Source organism: Ahaetulla prasina, chromosome 5, assembly GCF_028640845.1.
Source record: "Ahaetulla prasina isolate Xishuangbanna chromosome 5, ASM2864084v1, whole genome shotgun sequence".
NCBI lineage: Eukaryota > Metazoa > Chordata > Lepidosauria > Squamata > Colubridae > Ahaetulla > Ahaetulla prasina.
This window is the reverse complement of record NC_080543.1, coordinates 61,481,685-61,504,035: the sequence shown is the minus strand read 5'-3', so window position 1 is coordinate 61,504,035 and position 22,351 is coordinate 61,481,685. Positions and strand designations below refer to the sequence as shown.

At 37.0% G+C, this 22,351-nt stretch overlaps 1 long non-coding RNA gene across 11 annotated transcripts in view; it reads right to left on the bottom strand.

Annotated features, from left to right (window-relative positions):
* The window catches only part of LOC131199863 (uncharacterized), a 32,317-nt gene that overhangs the window by 4,546 nt on the left and 5,420 nt on the right, over positions 1-22,351 (bottom strand). For 3 of the 11 annotated variants that reach the window (XR_009155455.1, XR_009155447.1, XR_009155445.1), the window contains 2 exons: positions 21,021-21,156; positions 11,483-11,735 (listed from right to left, as the gene is read on the bottom strand). This is a non-coding gene — a long non-coding RNA (uncharacterized LOC131199863). Of the gene's footprint in view, positions 1-1,689; positions 3,659-6,720; positions 9,365-11,482; positions 11,736-21,020; positions 21,157-22,351 lie in introns of those variants that run through there. The other 8 variants (XR_009155453.1, XR_009155449.1, XR_009155451.1 and 5 more) reach the window with 8 other exon arrangements.

The following is a 22,351-nucleotide window of genomic DNA, read 5'->3' as shown; positions in this document are numbered from 1 at the left end:
AATTCTCAGAAAGATAAATGAGGTCTTACTGAAGGCATGAAATGAAATCACATATGAATTGTATATTAAAAATATTTATTAGTAGATGCCATAGCCATTAATACTTTAGCTAATAAGAGTTTGCCCCAGCCTGGGACAGTTGGGACACCACAATGACACCCCTTGCTGTCTTCCAGGATTAATCCAAGATAGTTAGTATCCTGGAGACATTTTTTATCACTTGTCCTCTTGTTTTACCAAGTAACATTTCTTTTAGCCAGCCTTCAACAACTCTTGGCCTTGGCCAGGCCACTAGTGTTTATGAATACATATGCCTATGTCGAGATATTCTAGCCTTCCCTTCCTGAACAGTGATAGTTATAAGCATACTGTAGGCAAAGCTCTTTCACACAGCAGCATACTCATTTTGTTTAATTTCATTCTTTAAAGATTGGAGTAAAGTATGTTTGGAATATCTGTGTTTACAACAGGCATATGAAGCCATTTGTGAATCAAGCAGAAGAATGAGATTCTTGTATGATGGCTGTGTGCAGTCTATTTTTAAAAGGTCTTTGACTTGAGAGGTCTACTGATGCATCCGTATACTGATGCATCCGTATATATTTCGTATAGACTTCTTTGAAGCAGAGATGTTTCCCCTCAGAAGACAGATGTCAGAGGTGAAGCAAAATGCCAAGGCCATTTCTGAAAATAAGATACTGTGGTGCTTCATTCAGCAGGCTTGAAGGACAATTTGACCAGAGCTTTGATCAAAATGAAGTACCTCTTCCAAATTGCCCAATTGCATATTAAAAGGACCATCTGGAATCAATCTATGTTTCTTTGCTAAAATACATTCACAGTTATTTTATCTTATCCTGAATTTGTTGTGCTAAAAAAAGATGCTTTGAAGGAAAATGGGCTGAGGCCAATTGGAAAGTTATACCTTTAGGCTAGCTAAGGATAGTGCTTTCTTCCCAGGCTGTTGAGTCACAAGTAACACATGGAAATTACCTTGAGGAATTTGTGGAGGGAAGCTTTTTAAAACTATATTTGTTAAGATTTTGTAACACAGCTCTAGAGAGTAGAACACATTTATTAGTATTGAAAAACTAGGGCTGCAATTCAGAATAAATGACATTTCTTTGGGAGAAAATTCTGGCTACATTGAGGAAAGTTCAACATTGCCTTTTAATCAGAATCAGAATTGTTTCAGTGGGTATGTATATGTGAGATGAGAGAAAGAGCTATGGCAAAATAAATTTTTATGGATATTAACTTTTTTTAGATTTCTGAAAATCAAATAAGGAACTATCATATCTCCCACCTTAGACTCTGGATCCACTCTACATCATGCTTATTTTGATCGAGTTTACTATCAAGTAAGAATTCCAACCTTTCAGTAGGATCTTTTGCTGTCTTATCTGGAGATACGGGATGAGGTGGAGAAAATGTTGGTTTATTTTACCTTCCTGCCTGTAGCACCTTCAAAGGAGCAGGGCAATTGCCTGATACCTATGAAACAGTTTGAAATGAGTCTTGTTGTTGAAATCTACATGGATACCTTTTCTCAATGTATCATCAGATATGCTTTCTATTTCAGGGTGGTAAATATTAATCCTGTTGTACTGAATGTATTCTAAAACATTGAATGAAAATAGACTGAAAAGGTGAAATGCTGCAATAACTACTCAACAGTGGCCACAGGATTGGAAAAGGTCAGTTTAAATTCCAATTCCAAAGAAGGGCAATGCCAAAGAATGTTCACACTACCGCACCATTGCACTCATTTCACATGCTAGCAAAGTTATGCTCAAAATCCTACAAGCTAGGCTCCAGCAGTATGTGGACCGAGAACTACCAGAAGTGCAGGCAGTATTTCGAAGAGGCAGAGGAACTAGAGATCAAATTGCCAACATATGCTGGATCATGGAGAAAGCTAGGGAGTTCCAGAAAAACATCTACTTCTGCTTCATTGACTGTGCTAAAGCCTTTGATCGTGTGGATCACAACAAATTGTAGCAAGTTCTCAAAGAGATGGGAGTACCAGACCATCTTATTTGTCTCTTGAGAAACCTATATGTGGGTCAAGAAGCAACAGTGAGAACTGGACACGGAACCACTGAGGTTCAAAATTGAGAAAGGAGTTCGGCAAGGCTGTATACTGTCACTCTGCCTATTTAACGTATATGCAGAGCACTTCATGAAAAAGGCGGGGCTAGATGAATCTTATGCTTATCTCATACTTATGCTCATACTTATCTCATACTTATGCTTATATATACTGTGTGACAAAAATAAATAAATAAAAATAAAAATAAGCTGGAATTAAGATTGCCGGGAGAAATATCAACAAACCTCAGATATGCAGATGATACCACTCTAATGGTAGAAAGTGAAAAGAAACTAAAAAGCCTTCTGATGCAGGTGAAGGAAGAGAGTGCAAAAGTTGGATTGAAACTCAACATTAAGAAAACTAAGATCATGGCTCCTGGCCCACTCAATTCCTGGCAAATAGATGTGGAAGAAATGGAGGTAGTGACAGATTTTATTTTCCTGGGCTCCAAGTTCACCGCAATGGGGACTACAGCCAAGAAATTAAAAGATGCTTGCTCCTGGGGAGGAAAGCTATGGCAAAGTTAGATAGCGTACTAAAAAGCAGAGACATCACCCTGCCAACAAAAGTGCGTATAGTCAAGGCTATGGTTTTTCCAGTTGCAATGTATGGTTGTGAAAGTTGGACCATAAGGAAGATTGAGTGTCAAAGAATTGAGGTCTTTGACCTATGGTGCTGGAGAAGATTCCTGCGAATCCCTTGGACTGCAAGGTGATCAAACCGGTCAGTCCTAGAGGAGACCAACCCTGATTGCTCTTTAGAAGACCAGATCCTGCAGATGAAACTGAAATACTTTGGCCACCTAATGAGAAAGAAGGACTCACTGGAGAAGAGCCTAATGCTGGGAACGATTGAGGGCAGTAGAAGAAAGGGATGGCAGAGAATGAGGTGGCTGGATGGAGTTACTGAAGCAGTTGGCATGAGCTTAAATGGTCTCTGAGGACTGGAAGGCCTGGAGTACAGTTATCAATGGGGTTGTGATGGGTCAGACATGACTTCGCAACTAACAACAACAGCCTACTATTTTTCAGAGAATTAAGATCACACAATCGCATGATCATACAGGATAAGTAAATTTCAGTTTCAATATGTTTTCACTATTAACTCATAATGCTTTGAGAAAGTAAAGGGAACATGCTATATTTAATGAAAAAGTGCAACTGGTATACATAAAATTAATAGTTACTGTCTATGTTGGTTAACCACTTCTAAAGAAATAATTTGCTTTGTCATTTGTGTATATAATTAAAGGCCATTAGGATTATTACAAGATTAAGCATCACAGTAATCAACTAGGTCAAATAAAGAGAGCAGTTTGTCAACATTACTCAATTTTCACTCCTTTGATTTATAATGTTATGATATTCATAGTGACAAATGGGCATACACTAGGATAGAACCTCAAATTTATAGCATATTGTATTTTCTTGAACATAATTCTACATTTTTGAAATCTCAAATTTGATTAAAGATAATTGAAATGAATTGACATATCCTAAGATTTCAGATGGCTTGATATCAGATTCACAGCTAGAGACTGGAACAGGAAAAAGCAGACAGGACCTAAAATGGAGAAGAGAGAGAGAGAGGTAGAGAGAGAACCAAATACATTGCTTTAAATTTGATATTGTCTTCCAGGCACAAAAGGAAACAAAAATAAGAAAACATCTATAGAAACTAAAGTGTGTACTCTTATCATCAGAGTTGAAGAAAGGCTGTCGATTGTCATTGCTTTAATGTTAAAAATTAATGTGTTAATTTCTTTTTGGACCTGTTAGTTAATACTTTATTGCCTTTGGTGTTTATGTTCTCTATATATGTTTAATAAATTGTATGCTTTTATATATGTAACATCTCTTTACACCAGAGTTGCTTCTCTATTACTAAAATATCTTTCATTTTGTGATTGCTTAGAATCTTGTCATTCTGAAGAGTATTCTTGGAAGGAGGGAAAGAAAAGGGAATTGTTCAAAGCACATCAAGTGAGGAACAGATGGTCATTTCAGTTAGGGATGGTCTGTCTGTCTATCAGTGAGGGAATCAATGAGAAAAAAAATGTGAAGAACCGCTCCATAACATACTCACTAATATAAAGTACTACAATTTTCTTATTTAGCTCCCAAAATCCTGTAATCTAACTTTAACTGATGAATGAAACACTGTATGAATCTTGGGTCCTTGATTGTGCACTGCTGTTAGGGGGCTGACATTAATCTCTGAAACTTTGTTTTACCAGAGAAACTAGTTAGCTTCAGAGATTAAGAGATTAAGAAAGGTCGGGAGTGTTTCCAGCCGGTCTAGGTCTATTATACAAAAGAAGTTACTTTTGTATTCTAGGCCTAGACCTGCTGGAAACACTCCCGACCTTTCTTAATTCAACACCAGCAGCAAATCAATGCATAGATCACTTAAAAATAAGATAAATATATCAATTGCTGCTCCACCTGGTATTATCAGGGTTTCACTTTCTGCTGTTCTTACTCCTCCATTTTTGTTGTTTCACTCACTAGAATCTTTAATGGACAAATTTAACAAAGCCTTTCATCACTCAATTTGAGCTGTATATATCCAGAAAATCAGCTGAATTCCTCATGTATTTGTACTTAAGTAGCCTTTGTTTTTCAATTTTTGTTAATTGGAGCTGCCCGTGAGCAGGTACTATAGTAGACAACAGTAGTCACATAAAGGAATACAATTGTATGTAGAAATATTTTTATTTAATTTTAGATTTTTAAAACCTGCCTTTACTTTTATAAATAACTCAAGGCAGTGAACATACTCCTTCCTTCTCTTATTTTCTCCACAGCAAACATCCTATGAGGTCAATTAGGCTGAGTGTGGGTGACTGGCCCAAAGTGACCCAACCAGTTTTCATGCCTAATGCAGGACTAGAACTCACAGTCTCCCAGTTTCTAGACTGTAATCTTTACCACTAGACTAAACTGGCTCTATTTAGATTTATTTGTTTATTTAAATATGCCTTTGATGATTTTATTAGCAGAGCTGCTGCTAACCAGAAGATTTATAGGTAAAACCAAGATAAGCACATAAAGAGCATGAGAATATATAATAAAAATTTAAGTACATGCTATAGATATTCTCTGAAACAGTTTGCTTTGCCATTTTGGAAAGGTTTGTTTAATGAATTGTGAGATGAGAACTGTGAGAATAAGCTTGTCAAGACATGCTGGTCAGTCAAGAGCAGCTATTTCAAAGCTATGTGATCATAAGATGAAAATCTGGAACAGCTGAGACACACTAAAGATGGAAAAGAGAAATGTTACATCCTTTCTACACCCACTCCTTCCCTTTCCGCACAGTCTTTAGATGTTACTGGAGTTGAACCTATGCAGTTAGGAACAATGAGAATCCCCTTATTAGCTACATGGAAATAACATGTGCCCTTGGTTTACACGTTTATTGTGGCAATATTGGTCACCTTGCGTGTCTCTGCTTTGTTAAACTTTCCTGTCCTGAATCAGGTGTGACATGCCACAACTGTGAAATCAAGGACTACTTTACCAATGAATACCCACTCATTCCAGGCTGAGAATATGGAAAATGACACACTTTCAAAAGGACAGATGGTCAGTTCTCAACCAACTAACGTGAAGACAGACATCTGACCCTGACTGAGAACACTTTATTCTCCAGGGGATTTTATACTCTGTAATGCCTCTTTTAGCAATATTAGTTTGAGGAGAAACAACTAATTTCATTAATACAACTACTGCCCACTCAAACAACAGAACATACAATGCATGTGGAAACCAAAGACGAAAGATTTCTACATCCTGGTCACATTGTGGAACATATTGCTCCCCTTCACTTCATCATAAACAACCACTTAGAAACGTTGCAAATTGTATTTAAGTATTTCCTTCTCTATTCCCATTGCCTTGAGAATAGATTGGCTACTAAAATACTATCCTGTACCCAGTGGTGGGTTGCTACCGGTTCTCCCCGGTACGGGAGAGCCGGTAGTGGAGATGTTGAAGTGACAGCAAACTGGTTTGTTCCGTCTGGCATTTGAGCCCTCCCACCTACCCCTACCTTTATTCGTCCATTTTTAGCCCATCTGAATGGCACGGCAGAGTGGATTGCAATGCCTCAGCTGTTTAGGCAGTCATTGTGCTTGCGCAAACTTCAAATTTGGTGCCGATAGCGCGCAAAGTGATTGCGCACAAAGTGCGTGCAAGAAGCGAACGGGTGGTAACACCGGTTAGAACCCACCACTGCCTGTACCATTTCTGTAACTATACTTTTACTTTCTTCCTCTTATTTGTTATTATAGCAGAACAAGAGTATTATGTATGCTTGGAATCTTGCCCAAGCAAACGTTGCTAAACATCTTGTGTACTCAATCAGATGTCATAGATTCTTAATAAAGCTATTGGAGCCATCACAAATTATATCTTGGTTGAGTGGGGGATAGACCTAAATCTCATCATTTAGGTGACTGAAAAGGAAGACGGAACTCAGGAATTTTTTCTCTAACAATGCAAGGGGGAGGCTTTCTATAGAAATGTTTGTACGTTCTCAATTCTTTAGCAGTACTGAATATGAATTGCATACTGTTGGCTAAACTACTATATATAAAGCCTTTGCATCTCTCAAGAGGAAATACTTCAAGCTAGGATGATAGCTGAATTTTGTATGAAAAAAATATTGAAAAGAACAAAGCCTTTGCCTAAATCAGTCCAATTTAGATTTAATTTTATTTAGCTCCTCCTTAGCATGTATTTGTTCTAAAAAAATTAAAGCTGCAGCTTTAGTCCACACTAAAGTGTCCATCCAGGAGTTAGCTTCTTTGAAATTTTTTTTTGATGATAAGTCAAAAGAAGAAGAACTATTAGACTTTCTTCATCTCTTGCCTCTGTTCTACCATCTTACTCAGAAAAGTCAGATGTTTTGAGAATGGTTTACAACTTTGAAATTTTGAACTTTGTCACCCTTGGGGTGCCACTGAGTTCTGATCTGGAATATCTCCAAATGGCAATTATTTCACTAAGCTGGATTTGAGAAGAGCTTAACAGGGCCGTGATTATTTAACTGTGTTTAACACACATTATGGAAAGTTTGACTATACTGTGATGTACTTTGGATTATCTAATCATCTCAGTATTCATGAGATTCTTTAATGAGGCGTTTTCTAACTTTTTGGACTGTTGTATATTTAAATAATATTTTGATTTTGTCCAATTGCACATAGTGAACATGTCAGGAATGTTCTAGAGAAGATACATATACACAAACTATATGCCAAGTTAGAAAAAAGTGAATATTTTTTTTTACTTTATTCTGCTCAGCTTTGGAGGGCAATATAATTTTTGCATAAGTATTCAGATAAATCCTGGTAAGGTAGATTCTATTCTAATTGGAATACTTAAAAACTATTTTAAAAAACAACGTGCAGTGGTTTTTTTGGGGGGCGGAATGGGTTTATAACTTTTTACATGTATTTTGAATTTGATTTTACTGAACATAACATAATTTTAATTCAGGTTTCACAGTTCAGGTTTAGATTTATCCTCTGCTCATTAACCTCAGATGAAGGGGCAGAATAAGAAAACTAATGCAATTCTACGCATTATGTGTTAACTATTATCTGAATTCTCAAATAATAACTATACTTTTTCTACTGGGATGCCTCCTTTCTAGGCTTTCACTTCAATGCCTTATCCTCCAGGACCCTACATCATCTGTTCTGCAGCTTCTACTTTCCTACAAGAATAGCAGTACAACTCCTCCCTAAGCCACAGGCAAGGCTAGTGATAAACATACTATAGATTGCTACCAGCAAAAGGGGCCTTCTGTTGTGGGAGATTGCCTGATTTTTTTTCTTCCTCTCACACTTTCAAGAACCTAGAGTCTAAATATATTGGTCCTTCTCACTACAGTAGTACCGCAGATTGGCTCAGGGTTTTTTTTCTTTATTGCTACTGGCTTTAATAAATATCCACCCTGCATTTCATCATCTCTACTTTTACTTGAGAGCCTGCTGTGCTCTGCAGGCTCCTTCTACTGAAGAATTTGAGGTGGAATGCATTGTGGTGAGTCACTGGAAAGACTATCCTGGCACTAATTCTTCTTGGGAGGGTGCTGCTGTTCATGCAGCCTGACTTTTCCATCAGCTCCATCTATGGCACGGGTGTCAAAATTGTGGCGTCACATCGCTGTCACGTGATGTTTCATGACATTTTTCCCTTCACGGAGCTGGGGTGGGTGTGGCCTGCATGTGATGCATCTGGCCCGTGGGCCACCAGTTTGAGATCCCCGATCTATGGCATCCTCATAAATTGAAGCCCTCAGGTTTGTCAAAGGTGCCTATGGCGATACCAACTCTGACATAACTCATTTCTGCTCACTTCTTTCTTTTCCAGTCTGCATCCTCATACTGTCAGCTTTGGAAGCCATGACACATACCTGAGGTAGGGGGGGATAGTCACGGTAACTCTTCTCCTAGAGCCCTGGTAGTGAACCTATGGCACGCGTGCCAGAGGTGGCATGCAGAGCCCTGTCTGTGGGCATGCGTGCCATCACCCCAGCCCTAAGGCGGGTATCAGCAAGCCGCAGGCTCTTTCATCGCTCCGCTGTGGCTCCCTGTTGGGTGATCCCATCACTGGCTGGCCCCACCCCTCACTGTCCTCTCCCAGTCATCCCAAAAGAGTCTTTGAGGGTTGAACGCCGAGAAGCATAGATTTCCTCCACCTTCTGTGTTCTTACCCCACACTGAAGCAAACCAAATGGGTCAGGGTCTCCTTCCCTGCTAGGCAGCCCCACAGAGCCCACTTGCAAACTCCGCCAAGCACGGCTCTAAACATTTGACTTGTGCGTCCCTCTCAGCTATCACCACAGCAGCAGAGGGAAAGGTGCGCACCCTGCCTGCTCCACTCTCACCAGCCAGGGCTCCGTGCTGCCACCTCCCAGCCAGAGCGCCACATTTGTTTGCTTGCTGGTCGCATCCGAGGAGGGAGCTGTGTTCAGGCTGCCCAGGCCCCTGGTGCAAGGGGAGAGAGGGAGAGGGAAGGGGTGTGTGTGTCCCCACCAGGATACAGGTTGGAGTTGCCTTCTTTTGCGTGGATCTCTAACGCTTGGCTTTGCTTGCCAGTCTCCACTGCCCCTCCACAGCCCAAGTGGTTGGATTCACATGATACCTGAAGCTGGGTAGGAGAGCACAGATAGATAGATAGCTACTGTAGAGCTAGATAGATAGATAGATAGATAGATAGATAGATAGATAGATAGATAGATAGATAGAGGGAGGGACTGATAGATGAGAAAGAGAGAGAGAGAGAGAGAAAGAGAGGGAGGGAGGGAAAGAGGAAAGAGAAAGACAGAGGGGGAAAAGAGAGAGAAAGAAAGAGGGAGGGAAAGAGAAAGAAACAGAGGGGGGGAAGAGAGAGAGAGGAAGGGAAAGAGAGAGGGGTAAGAGAGAGAGGGAAAGAAAGGGAAAGAAAGAGAGGAAAATATTAAAAAGTTTTTATTTTTTTATTGTTGCTAAACGTAATATTTCAAAAGCATGGGAAAAAAGGAAGGGGAATTAAAAGTGCATTTATCCCGTTTTTCTTAGAACAATTAGCTGAACTCTGCCTTGTTTATCATTATTTTAGGTAGTAAAACCTCATTATTCAGGTTAAATTGCCGTGATGGCACTTTACGATAAATAAGTGGGTTTTGGGTTGCAGTTTGGGCACTAGGTCTCTAAAAGGTTCACCATCACTGTCCTAGAGTGTGGATGATTTAGACATGTTACCTGGCCTCTTGTCCAGAAAGAAAAGTGGATTTTTTGTCTCTAAACTCAATGGTGGAAGATGTAAGAGTATTATTGTTATCTAGGAAAGGAGAATTGTTGAATATATGACAATGAGAAACATGTTTATTTCATCCTTGTCTCTTAAGCAAGCCCATTAATTAACTAGGGAATCTGTCAGGGAAAAAAATCAAATAACTCATAGTGGCTCCAGTTATTAATAAATAAGGGCAATAGTTTTCTTATTTGGTTCCCAAGATTCTGCAATCTATTCTCTTCATCCTGGCATTTGACCTGATTATTGAGACTCTGTGTGAAAACTATTTACTTGAGCTGTGTGCTGTTGTTGGAGCTGGCCACCATTACAGTAGGGCTTTTCTGTAGGAAATTCTTTTAAGTTTTGACCAGTGATTTGAACAATTCAAGATTATCACTTTTGTAATTAAGCATTTTACACGTGACTACTAAAACCTGAAAAGGGATGTCCTTTTCTTTTTTAAAAAATGAAGTTTCAACCAATGATAGATTCAAAAATGTTTTTACATTCAGGTTGCACAAAATAAGAAATCTAAGGTATATTTCTACTCCTTGCTGAAATATGGTGGTTAAACTCTGTGGGTGTTCATACTAAAAGCAGTGAAGGATAGCCAAACTGCCATTGCCACAGGAAATGGAAAAGGGGGATTTTAATGAGACAGGCTATAATTATTTCTGGAGCAGGATTCAAGCAATTATCTCAGCTCTAGCCTAATGAATGGCAGAGCAGCTGCACAGGCTTGAGAATTCAGCTGAGAGAGCAACAAAGAAGCCAGCTGAAGAATGGGAATCACCAATACGTTCTTTAAGCCATATTTCATGTATTTTGATTTAGATGATAAATTTGCAAGAATCAATGTCAGATAATAGCAAATCAACCAGATGTTTAAAAAATATGTATTTTAAATCCTTTTCTAATAAATCCTCACAGATGTTGCCTTCCCCTCTATCTTCATTAATCTTAGGAACTCCTAAGATTTTGTGCTCAGTTCAAAGCAGCCTATTTAAATTATTATTGCTGTCAAAGTTCATATACCTAACCAGGAAATCCTGTCAAAGTTTATGCTTCTCTGGCTGGAATGCTCACCTCTTATCAAAAATCTCCTCCTCCTCAATCTCCTTCCTTCTTGGCAATTGAAATATTACTTGATGCTATTCTAATCAACAGAGACCAAAGAAAAAATACATTCCAGACTGGCAAAATTATCAGATTGTTTATGGGATCATCGTCAATCCAAATGGCACAATCTTGCAATGGCTATTTCACAAGAATAGGTCAACTGAAGTGACGAGGTGCAATCACAAGGCTTATGACCGGTACTTTAATTCTATTCCAAGTACGTCAAATATATGTTGTGAATGACCTAAAACAGTGATCAAAGCTGAAATTGATTCATACTATTCATCTGAGTTAAGAAGATACGCAGTAGGGATAAAATATTCTGGACTTTGTGCAAAGCCAAACTGTGACATTATGTTCCTTCAAACTGAGCTCACATGATGCAAAGACTTATTTTAGAGTTCAGACACGAATTCTGGTTTTACTCCCCCTTCTGCCTCACTTCCAGAAGACTGACCAAACTATTAACACTGTTAAGTAGCATGATTATCTTTATTTTGATTGTGATAAATTATTTCAATCAGAAGGTAGGCAACTTTGTAGGGACTATATAGAGATTTTAGTCTACAAGAATGAAGCAATAATACAAACTGGTGGAGCTTCAGTTTTTGTGTACCTTCTGGATTTCACTTTAAAGAACAATGAATATGGTTTACATGTTTATTTCCTCCCTCAAATGGCTGAAAGAGCATCTGATCTTCAGACATTGTAGTTGGATGGGACTTCCGAGTCTATAAAAAACAAACATACAAGGTTTTAATGTTGTCCCAGATCTCAGACAATCCATCCCCAACTTAATTAGGCTGCTCCCTATATCATACAATCTGGGATGGAGAAAAAAAACATATGGTTTATATTTTAAAACAAATTTATGTAATTTCTCATTTTTGCATTATTATATCAATCATTTTGAAATTTGAAATGCAAATCTCCACTTAGAAATGCACATAAAATTGAGACCCTAGTGTAAAAATAGAAGAAAATGTGCACAGCAAAATTCAACATGGTCAACTTATTTTCCAAAGCACCAGAGGGAAGGACAAGAAACAATGGATGGAAATTAATCAAGGAGAGAAGCAACCTGAAATTATAGAGAAACTTCCTAACAGTGAGGACAATTATCAAGTGGAAAAGCTTGCATTCAGAAGTTATAGATGCTTCATCACTTTTTAAAAAGATTTTTATGAAAAGATTGGACAACCACCTGTCTGAAATATTATAGGATCTCCTACTTGTGCACGGGGCTGGACTAGAAGACCTATAAGGTCCCTTCCAGCTCTATTCTGATTGATTGAATGATTAACATAACATAACAACAGAGTTGGAAGGGACCTTGGAGGCCTTCTAGTCCAACCCCCTGCCCAGGCAGGAAACCCTACACCATCTCAGTCAGATGGTTATCCAACATTTTCTTAAAAATTTCCAGTGTTGGAACATTCACAACTTCTGCAGGCAAGTCGTTCCACTTATTAATTGTTCTAACTGTCAGGAAATTTCTCCTTAGTTCCAAGTTGCTTCTTTCTTTGATCAGTTTCCACCCATTGCTTCTTGTTCTACCCTCAGGTGCTTTGGAGAACAGCCTGACTCCCTCTTCTTTGTGGCAACCCCTGAGATATTGGAACACAGCTATCATGTCTCCCCTAGTCCTTCTTTTTATTAAACTAGGCATACCCAGTTCCTGCAACCCTTCTTCATATGTTTTAGCCTCCAGTCCTCTAATCATCTTTGTTGCTCTTCTCTGCACTCTTTCTAGAGTCTCAACATCTTTTTTACATCGTGGCGACCAAAACTGGATGCAATATTCCAAGTGTGGCCTTACCAAGGCATTATAAAGTGGTACTAACACTTCACGTGATCTTGATTCTAGCCCTCTGTTTACGCAGCCCAGAACTGTGTTGGCTTTTTTAGCAGCTGCTGCACACTGCTGGCTCATATCTAAATGGTTATCCACTAGGACTCCAAGATCCCTCTCACAGGTACTACTATTGAGCAAGGTACCACATATACAGTACCGGTGCATTTTGTTTTTTTGGCCTAAATGTAGAACCTTACTTTTTTCACTGTTGAATTTCATTTTGTTAGATAGCGCCCAATGTTCAAGTCTGTCAAGATCTTTCTGTAACTTGAGCCTATCTTCTGGAGTGTTGGCTATTCCTGCCAGCTTGGTGTCATCTGCAAATTTGATGAGTTCCCCATCTATCCCCTCGTCCAAGTCATTGATGAAGATGTTGAAGAGTACTGGGCCTAAACCAGAGCCTTGGGGTACTCCACTGCATACTTCCCTCCATGTGGATGTAGTTCCGTTGAGGACTACACGTTGAGTGCGGTTGGTCAGCCAGTTACGAATCCATCTGGTGGTGGTGCTGTCTAACCCACATTTTTCTACTTTATCTAGTAGTAGGTTATGGTCTACTTTATCAAATGCTTTACTGAAGTCCAAGTAAATTATATCGACAGCATTCCTCTGGTCTACTAATTTTGTCATTTTGTCAAAGAATGTGATAAGATTAGTCTGGCATGATCTGTTTTTGACAAACCCATGTTGGCTTTTGGTTATTACTTTGTTTGCTTCTAGGTGTTCGGTGATTCGTTGCTTGATTATCTTTTCCAGAATCTTCCCCGGTATTGAGGTCAGGCTGATAGGTCTGTAGTTTCCTGGATCTGTTTTTTTTTCCTTTTTTGAAGATGGGAACTACATCAGCTCTTTTCCAGTCCTCTGGATTGGTTGGTTGATTGAAATTTCACATGGGCTTTTAAAAAAGTAAAACATAATGCAAAACCTGGCAAACTGAAGTTGGAAAAACTGAGACTTCTTTAGTCAATTCTTAGAATAATTCTATGAAATGTGTAGGCTTGACACAACTCTCTGAAATTACTGCAATATTTGATTTTAGGAAGATACAGAAATTAACTGCTTTTTCTTATTTCAAAAATTACATACTGATGTAATGCATGTGACAATTCAGTATCGGTCCAAAATTTTGCTTTGCTTTTCATTGCTACAGATACAGTATATGTATATCAAGGTATTTGTGAATGGTTAAGTCATCTATAATAGTGTTTAATTCTAGTGACTTTAACTGTTATTTTTTTAAAATAATAATTTTTCTTTCTTGAATCTTGACTGATGAGTACACTTGAAAATGTTAGTACTACAGCTCCAATAACATGTGAGGAAGGAAGAGCAGATGATAGAGAGGATGAATGATCAGGGTTTAGAAAAAGGCACCCAATATAGCAGGGGAGCTTATGATGCATTGTTGAAAATGATGCTTGAGTGAGAATCCAACTGAGCAAAATGTACCTTAACAAGAGATCAATAATATTGTTTCTTGTGCTATAAAGCTGGATTGTTCAATATCTATACAGACTGAAACCTACTTTGGTATATTTTCCACATTAGAAGTGATAAATATCAATACCAGAGGAAAGAAACCTGTTTCTGTAAATTACTTACCTATCTTTTGAAATTCTTCTCATTTTGATGATGTGCCAATATCTGTATCTTTTTTTAAAAGAGGGAAATATCTTGCAACTCTAACATCTCATTTTAATTTTTACGTAATGAAAATATGATGGAAGGGAAATATTTCAGAAATTCAGTAACCTCTTATACAAAATCTACTTATGCAAATATAAGAAATGAAAAATAAATATCTGGAAAGGATGAAACATTAGGCTATTTGACTAGTGTATTAAGAATTTATATAAAAATAAATACTTCTATTGGATGTGATGTGGATAAAAAAAGAAAAATCTATCCACACTTGGTCTCATTGTCTCATGGCACATGTATTCTATGTGTAATAACAAATATAGTGGATATAGCAATCTCTCTAGAAAGCAGGCAGGCAGGATAATCAAACATAAAATAAGCACTTTTAGAGCTACATCATAACCACATCATACATAGAGCTGCATCCAGTTTTGGTCACCACACTATAAAAAAGATGCTGGAAAAAGAGCAGAGAAGAGCAACTAAGATGATTAGGGGACTGGAGGCTAAAACATTTGATGAATTGTTGCAAGTACTCTGTATGGCTAGTTTAGTGAAGAGAACAACCAGGGGACACATGATAGCAGTGTTCCAATATTTGAGAAGCTGCCACAGAGAGGAGGGGTCGAGCTATTTTCCAAAGCACCCAGACGCCAGACAAGGAATAATGGATGGAAATTGATCAAGGAGAGATTCAACCTAGAAATAAGGAGAAATTTTCTAACAGTGAGAACAATCAACCAATTGAACAGCTTGCCTTCAGAAGTTGTGGGTGCTCATCAATGAAAGCTTTCAAGAAGAGGCTGGACTGCCATTTGTCAGAAATGATGTAGGGTCTCCTGCTTGGGGGGTGGGGGGTTGGACTAGATGACCTACAAAGTCCCTTCCAACTCAGTTAAACTGAATGAAAAAAAAACTATCATAACCTCTGATTAGAGTATGCTTTAATTAACTGATTAACTGATGTTAAAAGACTTGATTAATTAGGTGCTATCAAACTGAATTCAACTGACTAATGTATGGACAAATGCTCATCATTTTGCTTCGTTTTCATAAATAGCTTCCAAGTAGCTCTTCCAAGACACTTGATCTTATCCATCCACCTTTTCTGTATCTTCTTCTTTTTATTTCCTTTAGTCATGTGAAACATAATGCTTATTTTAGACTTCCATCCATTTGTGTTGAAGATTGCTTCAGCAAAACCTCAAAGACTGCAATTCAGTATTTGGAAACGTCCACCATAATATTTATCTCTTGGTGAAGCAGTTAAAGGATTAATCGTGACTTAATCTTGATATTATTTTTATAGTTCACTAGACTTTGGAGTTTATCAATCCCAGTGTTCTCTCGTCTTCAAAACGTATTCACTCCAATTTTATAATATACAATATGTTTTATTATAACTTTATTTTTGTAATCAGACTTTCCAGATAATATTTTTGGTAAAGGGTGGGTTCTAAACGTAATAAATAAATGGCATTTGCAAACACTGGCATATGTGCAACAGAAGGATAGCGTAATAAACATCTGTGCAAGAATATATACTAGTATCTATTTTGAGTATACAAATATAGGTGGTCCTTGTTTAATAACCACTCATTCAGCAAATGTTTGAACTTATAGAGCTGAATGAGTGATACTTAGGATCAGTCCTCATACTTATGGCAGTTGCGGAATGCCTGTGATCATGAGCCGGGCATTTGAAATGTGGCTCACAATTATGTTTCAGTGTCCTGTAGTCACATGGTTGTCATTTGTCACCTTGTCACCTTCCTACAAGCAAAGTTAGGGGAGAACTGGCAGATGGTCACAAATGGTGACCACATGACAACCTTAATGACCTGCAGCTATTCACTTAACAAGGGCAACCAGAAATGATAGAATTCTGCTGCTAAATAGCGTGGTCATGTGCTGTCACATTTTACAACCATATACTTATAGAAATCCCAATCCCAATTCCTATTGTTAAGTGAGGACTACCTATAGTAGGAAAACGGAATCGATTCCACAGTAAGTTTTCATACCTAAAAAAAGGTAACAATCATTTCTTTATCCCCATTTAATACTTTTTTTCAAATTTGTGATAAAAATGTCTTAGATGTAATTTTAGAAACAGAATTCTTAACCAGATATTGACATTCCCACATGGGTTTGAGAAAATAAGGTGTTTAGTGGTAAAGATTTCTTGGGTGCAAATTGAGTTTTCCACTTCACTTTCTATTGCTACATCCCTCTTTGCAGTCTGTTGTCTTGCCAGGGGTTTATATCACCATTGATTTAATGACAGAAACCTTGGCATTGTGACAATTATATTGGCACAAAAGATGGTTGGATGACTCTAGAAGGCATCATATGTCACTAGTAGTGATTTTGTCTAAGATTGCAGAACATTAGACTGCAATAATATAGTGCTGTATTATTTACCCTAACATAAATGTTACACTCTTCTTCTTTGTAGGATTTATATATAGTACATACAGAATCTATGCCCAGGGGCTGATATGCACTATATTATACAGTTTGGGAATATCCAGTGGACAGAGCAGTAGGCAAAGCTCTCTCCAAAATATCACCTCCTTTCTTCCTCAGAAAGTTGCCACTATAAGACATTGATAGCATTTAAACTATCATTGATGTTTCGTCACCTTCTCCAAAGTAAAAAAAAAGCAAAGGAAGACAAAGCTTCTATATTGGGAGAGCACCTTCAATTGCCTAATATTTCATCCATTCCTCACATTTTCCAATGTGGGGAAAACTTTTTTGGGAAAAATAGGCCAAAATAATGATCCAATAGGGCATGATTTAATTCTTATATTATCTAGAATTTTATAATATTGTATTTATATCGTTAGGTTTTGTACAGCTTTTTAATATTGTAAGCTACTCAGAAGCTTATCTTGTGATGAGTATTTAATACATGTTATTATAGATAGATAAATAGATAGATGAGAGAGAGAGAGAGAGAGAGAGAGAGAGAGAGAAAGAGAGAGAGAGAGATATGATATTCTTCTGCAGCTAACTTTATTAAAACAAGCATTTCTAATCAGCTTTCTAAAATGAATTTTTTTAAATTGTGAAAATAAATTGGAATCAAGCCACTATGTCTAGTGTCAAATAAAGCCTTGCAAATGACATAAAATGATATGTTAAAGGTGGAAAGTTTTGCGCAGCTCAAGAATGTTCTACAAAAGTCCTTTAGGAAAGCATATTATGGTTTCCTGGAATCCCTCTTATAAATACTATGAGGAAGGACATGATGCAAGATTTTCATAAAAATATTTACAGACTTTGTTTATTTATTTCTCATATTTATATAGTGCCATAAACCAAAGACTTACCAAAGGTAAGAAAAAGCATGCACAAGGCCTTAACTATTTAAAATGTCAATGTACCAAATATCCCAAGGATATATTACCACAACCTAAATTGTTAATTGAGAATGGTCTGCCTTGTTATTGAATAAGTGGGTGATCCACTGAAAAAAAGAAGTTACATAATCTGTGGCATTACCAGTGACACAAAGCCGGTAACACTTTATCAGCACAAAAAGAGAAGATGAAGCAGGAAATTTGTGTCAGCATGATGCAAAAATTTTGGAACTCATGACATCAATGTCAAGATTCACATTACAATCCTATCAATATTTGCTTATAGCTACTTCAAATAAGTAGTTAGGGGCAAATTGTAGCAAAATCAAGATCAGTTTAAAGCACTGGCATGTAGTCTGTGTGCAACCATGACACACATATATACAATATATACATACACTGGATATGATCTTGAATTGCCTGTTGAAAATGAGATAGATAATTTTAAGATAAAAGATAATTTTCTCTTTGTAAATGACTTGTGATCCTGCAGGTAAAACTAGAAAACAAGCATAATTAGTGATTCCCTCTCCTTTCTGTTGCCCTGTTCGCCCCCTGCGACTCTACTTCAGAAGGTTGAAGAACTAACTCAAATGACATGGGGGATGGCACTGGAGGCCATAAGGAAGATGAAATTCCACGGCAAGTCTGGGATTCTACTGAATAATTCCACCACAAGACAAAAATTCTAGACACAACCCATTGCTTTTATTAAAGGTGGATAATTTAGAAGGGCACTTTATTGCTGCATGATCTTCCTTAGCTACTTTATTTGACCTCTTGGATGATCATATCAGGCAAAAATAAAATGCGTTGAAATTATATTGCTCCTTGATTTTTATAAACTTGGACATACACATACACACATACACAAAACATATACACTAAGTTTATAAAAATAAACAATATGGGCAGCACACAAATTAATAAATAAACAAAAAAAATCAGAAAACAATCATTATATAATATTAATTGCACTCTTTTACAGTTTCAGCATGTTTTTATTCCTTGTAATAATTTTGTACTTTGACTTGTGTTTTTAATACTTTTATGTATTTAACAATATATATCAACAATTATTGCAAATTCACCTCCAGAAAAACCTGTCCACAATATAAATATTGTGAATGTAAATAAAGCGAATGAAACAAATGAATGTTGTTTCATTTCATTTTCAACCAGTGATAAAAGACTGAAAAATAGATAGATATTGTATTTTTCGGAGTATAAAACACACTTCCCCCCCCAATATAAGCATCTTATATTCCGAATGTAGCTTTTTTCCAGCCCCAACGAGGCACTAGCAAATGAAGTGATTTTCCGTGCTTCACCTGCTTTTCTCAGTGCTTCTCTCTCCTAAGATCAGCTGTGCTTTGGAAGCTGTTTTTCAGCCCTAACGAGGCACTAGCAAGTGAAGCAATCTTCCATGCTTCACCTGCTTTTCTCAGTGCTTCTCTCTCTGAAGCTGTGCTTTAGAAGCTGGTTTTTTAGCCCCAGCCAGGCACGTGCACGCTCAAAACCAGCAAAATAATATGCTGAAGTTGATTAGACTAAGGATGCTAGCCAGATGAATACCTTGTAGGCAGATTCCACCCCCAATTTTTCTCCCCAAAAACTCTGGTGCGTCTTATACTCTGAAAAATACGGTACTCCAAAACATATGTTCAGAATCTCCAAATCTTGAATTCCAGATCTGCCCTTCTGCTTTTCTTACTACTAAAGCAGCTGTTCAAGCAGCAGTGCTGGATGATGCAAACACAGACACTAGCCAATCATTTTATTTTCCAAAGTAATACAGAAATAAAAATTCAGCAATGCTTGTCAGCAAACATTGAGCAATCCTATGTTGGTTGACCTTGTTGACTATAACCACCAAGAACTGAATATGAATGGAGAAATAATTATTAGGGGAGGGGATGTTAACTGTAGCTACTATTCCATCACAGTTAAACTTACAAATTTAAAAACACATCAATAACTTCTTTTGGAACGATGGTTTAATAAACAGAACATGATTCAAACTCACTTTTAAAAAATGCAGATGCTTCAAAGGCTGCACAACTGTGCAATACTACAGACAAAATCCCATGGTCCCTGTAACATTTCTGGCAATTCAGAAATGGAATTGATTCATTTTATATATATGAAATATATATATATTCCATCTTCTAATGGTAAAATTGTATTTCCAAATAGAGATAGGGACAAATAAAGGCCCTTCTCCATTATCTCTACATGGAGGTCATGTATAAGGAAATCAAGTTCATAAAGTAGTACGCATGTCACGGTATTGTAGGATGGGGAAATGACTAGATAGCATTTTTAAAAAAAACATGTAGGGGGAAAAAGTACCTTTGTATATGCCCCAAAATGTAAAGTATAATTATTTACATTTTTACTTGTAATGGTTTTGTAATGTAATTTTGTAAAGTATATTTTGATTGGGAGTTGTCTAGAGTTGGTTATAAGGTGGCTAGTATATGTTATTTAAAAAATAAATGACAAATGAATGAATTAAACCAATGAGAAATGGACACATTTCATTAGGCATATTTATAAGTATTCTAGCTACTGGAATCTATTCCTGTGGGACAAATGTAATGGTCATTGCTGAATAAGTTTTTCTCATACCTGTGGGAGTAAAACACAGAGGTGATTTCATTTCCCAAGTAAACATAAAAAGAGTTCCAAGAGCACTGAAATTTCAGTAGCTATAGAGGCAAACATATGGATTTTGCCTGTACAGATTATTATTATTTGTTAAATTTATTTGCCAACTGTTTTGCTGTGGGGCTACTCTAGCAACTTGTAACAATAAAATGGAAACAATGAAAAGAGTGTAAACAGAAGTAAAATAATAGAACAATAAGATAAACAATGAAAAAGAACATAATGAAATACATCAATATGATAACATCAATATAATAACCAAAAAGATAGATGGGTGGAGAGTAGAGAGCAAGATGAGAGGGTTAGGGTTATACAGACAAAGATAGAAAAATGCATGTGAGATTGTCTCCTCTAAAACAGAAATGCATGTGTGGTGACACAAACAAAAAGACCCAAAAAGTTTACATAAAAACTGCACATACTAATTTAAAAATATAATTACATCTACATATCATGCTTGCTATAAATACAATATATCTTACCATACTGGGGAAGAAATCTATCTGTTGCCCGAGTACATTTGATCTCGATTAGTAGTTAGTGAATCCCACAGATTAGGCAACTTTGGCTACTGAAATGATATTTTCTTCATTTTGCACGCATGAAGATCAGCAGCGTCTAAAACCAAACGCAACTTCAAATATGCTAGGCTTAATTACACAGACACTACCTTTTTGTTAACTGAATTTTGGGTCATATTCAAAGTGACCTGGTATCAATTTGTGCTAAATTTAATATTGCATTAGTAGAACTCACATAGCCTTGAGACAGACAGACAGACAGACAGACAGACAGACAGACAGACACACACACACACACACACACACATTTACAGTTAATGGGAAACATTAAGGCTCTTCCATATTTAAACAAAACTGGGTTGTTGAGCTCTTTAGTTGTTATTGTGACCCCTAGATGCCTGCTAAAGTTGTATGAAAATTTAGTCAGGTGGTTGGCATAATAGAGGAGTGAATTTAATTTTTTTTATTTATACAGCTGCAAAATATATTATTTACTATGGTGATACTAACTTTTTAAATGCCCATCTTTGAAACAGAATATGCTTCAAGGATAATATGGTGCTCCATATAATAGTACACAGAGCCCTCCTGGTTCGAGAAATAATGTTCTTTTGAAGCATAAGAAGAAAGAAATTCAAGACAAGAAAGAGGAGAACCTTTGTACAAATGTTGATAAAGGTATCACAGACAAATGTGCAGTAAATGTCACATTTAAAACACTAATCCTAATCCTTAACCTATCTTATACATTAAAATGGCATGCTTTGGAGAGCAGGAACCCATAAATTGCACAACAAACTATGAACAACAGCATATATTGTAAGGAATAATACGTCATATGAATTATGCAATTATAATTATACAGTTCCAAAGAAAACCTTGATGACAAGGAGTTCCAAATAAGATTCTACAAACACTGCCATATGCAAGGAAACAAAACAGCAACCACACAACTCCTAAATGAAAATTTGGGTTTGTTTGTTTTAAATAAGTGGTGCCTTGTTATTTTAAAAGTACAAACATGCTTATGAACTTCGTTAAAAAATGTTTCGTGTAAAACATGGACAAACTTACTTTGTTTCTCAATTGCTTTAAATGTGAACTGATGTGGACTGATAAAATAATTTTAAAAGATAAAAAATAAACATTTGTTTAGAAATATGACCCGGTAAACTCAGTGTTATCTAGTCCAAAGAGAGTAACTACAGCTGGTTAAAGGCCAGTTTACAAAATTTTGTTGCATTTCCAAGAGGCACAAAAAAGTTGTATGGCAAGGGTAGAGTTCTAGAGAA